Source organism: Halichoerus grypus, chromosome 9 (assembly GCF_964656455.1).
Source record: "Halichoerus grypus chromosome 9, mHalGry1.hap1.1, whole genome shotgun sequence".
NCBI lineage: Eukaryota > Metazoa > Chordata > Mammalia > Carnivora > Phocidae > Halichoerus > Halichoerus grypus.
Genome location: NC_135720.1, coordinates 70,689,331 through 70,700,718, shown reverse-complemented (window position 1 = coordinate 70,700,718; position 11,388 = coordinate 70,689,331).

Here is an 11,388-nt window from a genome sequence, read left to right as displayed (position 1 = left end):
TATACCCCTGAGAATTAGAGTTCAAAGTGGATGCATAATTTGCCCTAAAAATCAGGAAAGGCTGATGGTAGACTAAAAATGAGATATCACTCATATTTCCAGTGCCACATTCAATGGGCCCTCTCAGTAGTCTCTTGTTCCTATGGCACTGATAAGGATGATCCTGATGCATTAAAAAATGACACAATGGAAATATATAGCAATGACCATTTACTGAGCATGGGTTGTGCATCAGTGCACTAGGCTCCTTACTAAACCTTGTCTTATTGAAATCTCACAGCAACTCTGTAAGGTACCTACGAGGACCCCCATTTTGAAAATGAGGAACCTGAGACTCAGAGAAGCAAAGTCACTTGCTGAAGATCACAGAATTGTTTGGCTGCAAGCCTATGTGTTTTCTACAATTACAGCACGTTAGCCTAATCGTGCTCAATCCCAGGACCTGAGTAGCCACCAATGATGCGTTGCTTTCAAAATACATTGGAATTGTATCAGGGCAATTCTGAATTATTGTGCAGAACCCTGACAGTTCCAGTGGCCATGACTGAGAGCCAAGAATGAAGGGGAGCAGAACTGGACAACTTTCCCCAAACGTGCTCGATGAGCTATCCCAGAAACCAAGCCCCAAGGGTGAATTTATGGAGGGGCATACTCCCTCCCACCAATCCAAATTCAAAAAGGAAAGATCCCCCCTAGGGTTCCGGACGGAGATCAATTGCCTGTAGCTCAAAGGGGAGACTCTCCAAGTCAAGTGAAAATTGAAAGTGAGGTATGTTTTTGAAATCTCAGTGGGAGCCTTACTCCAAGGTTTTCTAGGGAAACTTGATTGAGACTAAATTGGGCTATTTTCAAAATGAAAGATTCCTTGAGTGAACCAATTTTTTTTTAAGCATAATTTAACTTGATAACACTTAACTCTCCTGGTATCATTTACTTTGAGTACAATACCTAAAGAGACCATTATAGACCTTAGATACTAAGCCCCATGTAAGTTATTAAAATTGTGAACATTTTGGAGAACTCTTTTAAGGAGAAATTAAAGAGTGCATTTTTCTTAGTTGCCTTAGACGCTACCTGTACAATAGTAGTGCGTGCTGTTCCCATGGTTTCTGACATTTAGGAAGATATATTAATTCCTGGAGGCCATCTGGGAACTTAATCTGGGGATCCTAAGAAATGACTTCAGTTTAATTTTCTAGAAGTCATTCCACCAAGAAAAAAAATCTTGTTTTTGGAGAAAATAGATCTGTAGGCTGGAAAACAGATGCATAGTACCTCTAGGAAAGGTGGAGAAGCCCCCAGCCAGCTTGGTCACAAAGCACAGGAATTGGGCTAGTTAGTAATCAGTGGACCTTCATGTTACAAAGAAGTCGCTCTAACTTGGATTCCATGTGACCTATTTAAAGCTTGTTTAAATACATTTAGTTTGGGGGGCCTGATTTACACAGACACCAGGTAGACACTGTTTGGCAAAACTTAGGTTCACTTACAGATCAGAGGAGTTCGACCGAATTCTTCTTGCTTGGCTGAGATCACCCAGAAGAGGAAAGAAGAAAGCATCATCGTCTGTTGTCCAGTTATCGGTTATCAGTTATCGAAAGCCAGGCAGGGTGTGAGTGCCTCACCTGTGTTATTCCACTTCTGCCTCGCAGCAACCAGGTGGAGAATTTCAGGCACTTTGAGGTTAGGCACTCAGCATAAGGTCACACTATTTGAGAAGCTGGGATGCGTTCAACCCATTGCTATCTGATTCCAAATTGCAGGATTGAAAATAAGTGGGTTTTACTCTAGTTAGTTCCCAATATAAACACTTTAATATTGAGTTGAATGAAGTTAAAATTATCCGTTTGTACATAGCAACTGCATGTTAGCTCTTAAAACTTCCGAGGATCCAAGTCTTTCAGTCTGCCTTTTTTTTTTTTTTAATTCTTGACCATATGTGTTATTTCCTATTTCTCACAGCTCTATTTACTTCTTAACCTGTTTTGGGTGTCTATTTCCCGCCGCTGGACTAAAGACCGTAGAGGACTCTCTGCTGAGAACCCATAACAAACTCCAGAGCCAGACAGTATCCTTGACATATCACTTTATTATTTTTTTTAGATTTTATTTATTTATTTGGGAGAGAGAGAGAGAGCACAAGTAGGGAGGAGAGGGAGAAGCAGTTTTCCTGCGAGCAGGGAGCCCGATGCGGGCTCGATCCCAGGACCCTGAGATCTTGACCTGAGCTGAAGGCAGACACCTAGCCACCCAGGTGCACTGACGTACCACTTTATACTGTCCCCTCACTCCCAACTCAGGGTTCCCAAGCAGGGCTATTTGTATCACTGGTGCATTGGAAGGGATATCATTTAATAATCTCATATTTCGGGGCACCTGTTCTTGCTTAGCGCTAAGTCCTGCCCACATTACTGAAGGAATGGCGTGATGCAAATTTTGTTCCCAGCAAAGTGACTTCTACAATCCAAAGGATAAATTTTCCTAGTTTTCACATGATTTGTTCTTCTCAAAGCTGTCAGGTGGCCAAGAGTAGATAGTTGTTTCCTCTGTTGGTTCAGGCCAACAGATTCCTATCTGATGAAATATGATCCCTGGAATCTTTGAAATCCAAGGAGAATCCCAGCCTCTGGGGAAGGCCTCAGGAAGATACAAAAGAAAATCCTGCAACTATGGTCACTCAGTTGCAGGCAGCCCCAGAGGCTCATAGTCCGGCTTCATGCTCTCTTGTCTCACAGATACACTCAGGGCACTTTGGCCAGGGAGTATCCCAAACATAATAGGTGAATTGTGGGGCACCTGGGTGGCTCAGTCAGTTAAGCATCTGCCTTCAGCTCCAGTCATGATCTCGGGGTCCTGGGATGGAGCCCCGCATAGTGTCCAGCTCCCTGCTCAGTGGGGAGTCTGCTTCTCCTTCTCCCTCTGCCCCTCCTCTTCCCCCTCCCCCTGCTCATGCTCTCTCTCTTTCTCTCTCTCTCAAATAAATAAAATCTTTTTTTTTTTAAAGATTTTATTTATTTGAGAGAGAGAGAGCACATGAGAGGGGGGAGGGTCAGAGGGAGAAGCAGACTCCCTGCTGAGCAGGGAGCCCGATGCGGGACTCGATTCTGGGACTCCAGGATCATGACCTGAGCCGAAGGCAGTAGCTTAACCAACTGAGCCATCCAGGCGCCCGCAAATAAAATCTTTTAAAAAGAAAACGTAATTGGTGAGTTGTGAGAATAAACCCCACTGTATTATTGCTGAGGAATTTAGGCAAGCCGGTCTCCAAGGGGTATGTCCAAGTCACACCATGTGTCTCATCTCCAGGCCTTTATCTGCCTCCATAAGGACACCAATACCCTGAGAAGAATTCTCGGCAAACAAATAGGATTTGGTAATTCAGTTTACTTGAAGTGTGTATCTGATCTTGACTTTATGACTCACCTTAACTTCACAACATAGAAAATATGCACAATATATTGTTAAGGAAATGCCAGAATTATCACTCATTTTGTTTTGCATTTTATCCCTTAATTTCTGAACAATTAATAAAAAACAATTTAGTATTCTTTATTTCCAAATAAGAGGTGAAAGAAATAAAGGAAGTTATTATTGAAATCCTTAACTGATAATAAAAGATACCCCTTTGTATTCATATGGTTTTGTAGACTCCTTGGATCAGTTAACAAAAGGCAATCCTTGCATACTATCATCATAATTTCTCCATATCTCAGAACTGTTTTTTGTATTTTCTTGGTATTTGATTTAAGTCACTTTTTACTTGTAAACATCATGCTTTGGGAAGAAAGAGAGAAGGTAGGAAGCATCATGGCCTCACAGAGACTGGCAGGGCAGAGTGGAAATGCAAAAACCAGATGGGGAGAAGAGGGTCTGAGCAGGTAATGATGACCCCGAGGGCTAAGAACAAGAGTGGGCAGGAATCCGGTAGGGATGGGTACAGAACCTCAGCAAAGTGAACATCAGCCTGAGAAAGAAAGGTTAGGCTGGATACAGAGGTATGAATAGAATCTGGAGGTTAGGGACTCCTGAGTGGCTCAGTCGGTTAAGCGTCTGCCTTCGGCTCAGGTCATGATCCCAGGGTCCTGGGATCGAGTCCCGAATTGGGCTCCTTGCTTGGCAGAGAGCCTGCTTCTCCCTCTACCTGGTCTGCCTGCTGCTCCCCCTGCTTGTGCTCTCTCTCTCTCTCTGACAAAATAAATAAATAAAATCTTTAAAAAAAAAAAAAAAGAATCTGGAGGTTAGGTGGTCAGGAGGTCTTGAGGTTGATTTGGAAGAACTGGGGTAATGGACCGAAGTTTGACTGGGGTTACGAGCACCTGAGGAATGAATGTTCAGTGCTGGGAGAAGAGTGAAAAGAAGGTGTTGATGCAAGTTGAGGAAATAGGAGGCTGGTGGAAGCATCAGGCTGGGAACTGAGATAGTACCTGAGGCTGGGTTGAAGAAAGATGGCCTGAGAGTGGAGTGTGAGAGCAGAGAACTGGGGAGAAGGGAGATACCAGAAGGCTAAGGAAGAGGGTGAAGGGTACAGAAGTGGGTGCATAAGGGTGGGGTTGCACTAAGGAGGAGCAAAAGCAAGAGGGTTTGTTGCAATGGGGAGAAGGTAGTGGTTTACCCTGGAGAAATGGACACAGGGATTAAGGGCCTGCCATAGCAGTATGGTCTCCTGAGACCACAGTGGAATAGCTCAACATCCTTTGAGTTAAGCTGACATGTGCATGTATCACCTAAGGCATCTCTCAAAGACTGGTATATGGTACAAGTGTCTATCTGTCTGTCTCTCTCTGTGTGTATGTGCGTATTTCAAATGAATCATGTAGAGATGAAAAATATGATATCTAAAATGAAAAATACCCTGGGTGGGATTAAGAGGAAAAGATAAACTTGGAGTTATAGCAAGAGAAATAAATGATCCAAATTGAAGCACAAAAAACCAGACTGAAAACATTAAAAGAGCCTCAAAGACCTGTGGAACAACATAAAAAAAGTCTAACACATGTAATTGGAGTCGCAGGGGGAAAAAATGTGGGAGGTGCAGAAAAAATATTTGAGGAAATGATAGCTGAACATTTTCCAAATTTGAGGAAAATATAAAGCCACAGATCTATTAAGTTTAATAAACTCCAAGCAAAAAAATATAAAGAAATCCACACTGAAGCATCTAAATCAAACTGTTGAAAGTAAGTGATAAAGAAAAAAAGCTAAAATGCAACCGGAGAAAAAAGATATTTTACCTGTGGAGGAGTAAAGAATAACAGTGGACTTCAAGCTTCTCAGCAGAAAAGAAACAAGCCAGAAAACAATGTAGCAACATCTCTTTTTTTTTTAAGATTTTATTTATTTATTTGAGAGAGAGAGAATGAGAGAGAGAGAGACAGCATGAGAGGGGGGAGGGTCGGAGGGAGAAGCAGACTCCCCACTGAGCAGGGAGCCCGATGTGGGACTCGATCCTGGGACTCCAGGATCATGACCTGAGCAGCAGGCAGTCGCTTAACCAACTGAGCCACCCAGGCGCCCACAGTGTAGTAACATCTTTATAAAGTACTGAGAGAAAAGTAAAACCAGTTACACCCTGTGAAATGTTCTGCAAAAATAAGGCAAAATAATGACTTTTTCAGACAAGCAAAAGCTGAGAAAATCTATTGTTAGCACATCTGCAATATAATTAATATTGAAGAAAGTTCTTTAGGCAGCAGGAAGTGATAACAGATAAAAAGTTGGATCTGCGTGAAGGAATAAGGAACACTGGGAGTGATAAATCTGTGAGTAAAGGTAAAAGATATTTTTCCTCATTTTAACCTCTTCATAATTGACTACTTAAAGAAAAAAAATAATGTGTTGTGGGATTTATAACATATGTGGAAGTAATATGTATGACAACAATTCCACCAAATGGGAGGAAGGAGATGGAAGCATACCATAGGAAGGCCCTACACGCCTGTGTGAAGTGGTATAATATTTGAAGGTGGACCATGAGAAGTTCAGGATGTACAATGTAAAGCCTAGAGCAACCACTAAAATGAAAGGCAAATAAGTATAGCAACTAAGCCAATAATGTTTCCAATTAATATTCACAAAATATATTCAGTTAATCCAAAATAAGGCAAAAAATGAGAGAGAAAGAAACAAGAGGTGAGATTAATAGAAAACAAATATCAATATGGCAGATTTACTTGCATTCAGTGTAAATGGTCCAAACACTCTAATCAAAACATAGAGATTGTCTGATTGGATTAAAAAAAAAAAAAAAAAAAGCAAGCCTGGGTGGCTCAGTTGGCTGAGCATCCAACTCTTGGTTTTGGCTCAGGTCATGATCTTGGGGTAGTGGGATTGCCCCTATTGTCAGGCTCTGCGCTCCACATGGAGTCTGCTTGTCCCTCTCCCTCCCCCTGTTTGCTCATGCTCTCTCTCTCTTTCTCTCTCTCTCAAATAAATAAAGAAATAAAATCTTAAAAATAAAAAGCAAGACTCAACCATATGCTACCCAGAAGAAATCCAAGTTAGGTATAAAGACACACAGATAGGTTAAAAGTAAAAGGATGGAAAATGACAATACCATGAAAACACTAGTCGAAAGAAAAGTAGAATGGCTATATTAATAACCAGCAAAGTTGATTTAATAACAAGAAATCTTACCAGGGGAAAAAAGGGACATTTCAAAATGATATTGATTGATTCATCAAGAGATCATAACAACCCTAAATGTGGATTCACTCAGTATCACAGCTTCAAATTATATGACACAAAAACTGATAGAATAGAAAGAAAAAAATAAATGAATCCTCAATTATAGTTGGAAACTTCAACAGTCCTCTCTTGGTAATTGATAAAAAAAGAAGACAGAAAATCAGCGAGGATGTAGAAGACATGAACAACATTAGGAAGAAAATTGACCTAATTAACATTTCAAAAATATATGGAATATTCATAAATAAGGACCATAAAATGGGCCAAGAAACAAGTCTCAATAAACTTAAAGGGACTGAAAGAATATGAAATATATTCTTTAAATTAATTAGAAGTAACAGAAGGATATCTGAAAAATCCCTAAATATTTGGAAATTAAACAACTTCTAAAGAACCCATGTATCAGAGAACAAAGCATAAGTTAAATTAGAAAATATTTTGAACTAGAAAGGCAAGCCACAAAATGAGGGAAAATACTTGGAAAATATATATCTGATTAAGGTCATTAGTGCAGAATATATAAAGAACATTCACAGTTCAATAAGAAGACAAACAATCCTCCTCCGCCAAAATGTGAACGCTTTGCTAAAGAAGATATACAAATGGCAATTAAATACATGAAAAGCTATTCAAAATTAGTATTGGGGAAATGCAAATTAAAGCCACAGTGAAATTCTCAGCCTGCAGCTCTCTGGCTCTGGCTGTCTCCTCCTCTCCTCTGGGGCCCCACCATTGTGGGTCCCTGGCCCCACTGGCTGCTCTCCACCCTCTTGCTACTCCACACCTGTCAGCTGCACTTTGACCCTGAGCTGCTGGGCACCTGGGTCTTCCAAATGGGCCCCGATAGTTCCCAACACCACATCAACTGCTTGGTTATGGGACCACCAGGAGAAAAAAAAAAGTGGTGGTGTACCTTGAGAACTTGGATACAGCATGTGGTAATTTTGGCCATCTCACTATCATTTGCAATCAAGGCTTTGAGATTGTGTTAAATGACCACAAGTGGTTTGCCTTTTTTTAAGTTATTCAATAGAGCATCTGTTGAGGGGTTCTTTTTAAAAGACAGCCAAAAACTGACTTTGGGGCACAGAGGCAGGGCAGCATGCAGCCGTGGACCTGCCTGCCTCTAACAGCCAGCAGAGGCCTCTCGCCCCGACATTCCCTTCTGGAGTCTTTATGTACATGTTTTAATGTTGAGGAATCCTGGCAACCTACCTCCAAGTCAGCTGCCCTCCTGAACATTTCTCTGGAAAGCCACAACTGCCATTTTGAAATGGGAACAACCAGAGGCTACACAGGAAAAAGAAAGAAAAATCTGGAAGTCTCAGGTGGCTTCACCATTCAGCCTTTGAATAAAAGGAACAATGTGCAACTCAGGTTTGTTCTCTTTTGACTATTCTATCAAAATGATTTTTCCATACTGATTAGGATTTGAATTTTGTGTTTTGTTTTGTTCATAGTGCAAATTTTATTCCCAGTTAAATTATCTTCCCATGTGCCTTCTTTCTCTAATTACCTTGAGGAACCCCAGCCCCTATTGTAAGAAGAAAATAATGCTTCAGGATATCTTTTTTTTTTTTAAGATTTTTTATTATTTATTCACTTGAGACACAGAGAGTGAGAGAGAGAGAGCATGAGCAGGGGGAGAGGCAGAGGGAGAGGGAGAAGCAGGCTTCCCGCGGAGCAGGGAGCCGGATGTGGGACTCGATTCCAGGACCCCGATCATGACCTGAGCCGAAGACAGACGCTTGACCATCTCAGCCACCCAGGCGCCTGTGCTTCAGGACAGCTTGAGATGCACAGATATGTTACTGGTGAGAAGATGATTCTATGGAGGGTGTGTCCCGGGGAACCGGCTTTCCGAGATAAGTCAAACTGCTGAAGGGTATCTTTTGGCAGATCATAGGCCTGCAGTACCCTGGCCAGAAAGACTGGTGATTAATACATTTTGCTTGTTTCTTTTTTTATAGGGGCCAGCTTTGTGCTGAGAACTCAATGTACTCGACATACTTTACCTTACAAGAATCCTACAAAGTAGATAGTACTAGCTGCATTTTACAGATAGGGAAAATTAGTCTTTTACAGTGCTTATGCTCACACAGCCTCTAATTTGTAAAATGACAAGAGCTAGTCTTTCAAGCCTGAGGACCTCCCTGAGGCTAAAGAGTGAAAGAAAAGCCATTCCACAAAGAAGTAATGGTACTTGGAGTGACATTTCAGGGGGTTTTCTGGTAAGTCCCAGTTCATAAGCATCATGGATGTTAGCTTAATGGAATGGAATATGCATTGCACTGGCTTCTGTTGAAATTTTAGGAGAATTGGCTTAAAGCTTATGTTTCCTTACGAAATTAGGCTACTCCCTTTCTTTCCTAACCCAGGGTCCTTTCGTTCAAGACAAAAACTTAACCTTCTTTCCTTTTATAGTCCTCCAAATTGGAAGGAGAGCTTTGTAAACTTCAAATTAAGTATAAATTAAGTACCCTTGCCAAGTTTACTTCTCTTAATTACACTATTATTCACACTGATTGCTATCTTTTCGCTCTTTCCTACTAAACAATGGACTAGTTTCCTGCTCAGTTGTTCAGAGCTGATTAATACCAGCTTTGGTAAACTGAAAATATGGGGCTACACCTAGTTCCATATTTTCTGGGAGGGCTTTTCTCCTTTTCTTTGCTTGAATGGAGGAATTTCTAGATACCAGATTTTTTATCATTATTTTATTGGTTCAGATCATTTTTATGACATCTGAGAGGTACTGGTCTGCTATTCTGGGAAGGTTATGTCTTAATAAAGGCCAAGTGGCCATACACCCGACTACTTCTACCTGGATACTTCTTCCATCCTACCTCTGGACCTGATAATTCATCACTCAGGACCTTGATGCCACCTCTGTGAAATCCTCCCCAGTCCTCTCCATTCGTGGGAGAAATGCCATCATTTTGGTTCACATTATGCTTTGCAGTCACCTCTGCTCAGGTAGTACTATACTAACTGCTGTAAGGGAGTGATCTGTTAGTGTGTCTTCATCGTCTTCCAGAGTGAAAAGCTGTAGATCTCCTTGTGTATCTTTAGAACCTAATTTATAAGTGTTTGGAAAATTGACCACACTTCTCTTGTCTTTTCAAAGATTTTTCACAAGTAGTATCAGCGTACAAAGAATTAATTCTATAGGATCCTAGAAGCACAGATCAGGAATAATGCTGTGTTTATATTTTTGGTTCTTTGCTCTAAAGAACATCAGGTTACCTGTCTCCAGAGTTCTAAAAGAGTTGTGTATTTTCAAACTGATTTTCAGGATGTAAATACTGACAAAACAGCTAATGTGTGTAAGAATGTGTTCGATATGGAATTTAAAATCACCTCTACTAAAGTCTTTTTGTTTTTTCTATTTCTCTAAGCAACTTTATCTAAATGTTTTGATTATGGAAAAGAAGAGCTGATGGGCAGAAAATGGCAGATGTTTGTGTTAGGAGGCACCCTAATACAATACTGCTTAGCATTCTCTGTCATAATTGCTTGTTTGTCTTCTCCTCTGGTCCTTAAACTCTATGAGGGATCAACTCTGTATTACTAACCATTTTATTCCCTGTGGATAGCATGATGCATGATAAATAATAGGCCTGCAATAAACACAATGAAATACCACTACACACACACCCACACACTAATGCCTAAAATTTAAATATGGACAATACCAAGGGTAGACAAGGATATGAGTCACTAGAACATTTACCCATTGCTGGGGGAAATACAAAATGGTTCACAAACTTTGAAAAATTATTTGGAAGTTTTCTGTAAAGATAAATATAACCTTATCAGATGACTACATGACACCATATGACCTAGAAGTCGTATTTGTAGTACTTACTCAAGAGAAATTAAACCATATGTCAAACAAGGATTTGTATTCAAATGTTCATAGCAGCCTTCTTTGTAATTACCTCAAAGTGAAAATAACCCAAATGTTTATTGGTGAATAAACAAATTGTGGCATACCCCTGCAATGGAATATCACTCAACAATAAAAAGTAATAACTTACTGATACGTGTAACAACATAATGAGTCTCAGATGCACTATGATACATTTAAAATTTCATCCTCAAGGGGCACCTGGGCAGTCGGTTAAGCGTCCAACTCTTGATTTCGACTCAAGTCATGATCTTAGGGTTGTGAGTTCGAGCCCTGCATTGGGCTCCACGCTGGGCATGGAGCCTGCTGAAGATTCTCTCTCTCCTTCTTCCTCTACACCCTCCCCACCTCTCTCTCTCAAAAAAAAAAAAAAAAAAAATTCATCCTCAAAAGACAACTACTGTGTGATTTAATTTATATGAACTTTTAGAAGAGGCAAAACTCTCATACCAGAAAGGACATCAGTGGGATTTGCCAGGAGCCAGGGAGTATGGGGCAAAGGGGCATGGGGAATTTTGGAGGGTAATGGAAATTTTCAATATTATAATTTTGGTGATGATAACATCACTGAATACATTTTTTTAGCATGTATCTAATTGTGCACACAATTAGTGAATTTTATTATGTATATTAAACTTCTATAAAGCTGATTTTTAAAAATCATTTATAATTACCCCACTTAGGAAGAACTCTGCAAATTCTCCCATTCTAGCATCTTATTTGTGCCTAGTAGCAGCATAGAGATCTGGGGTCCGGCTTCCTAGGAGTAAATCCTAGTCTACCAGCTGGTAACT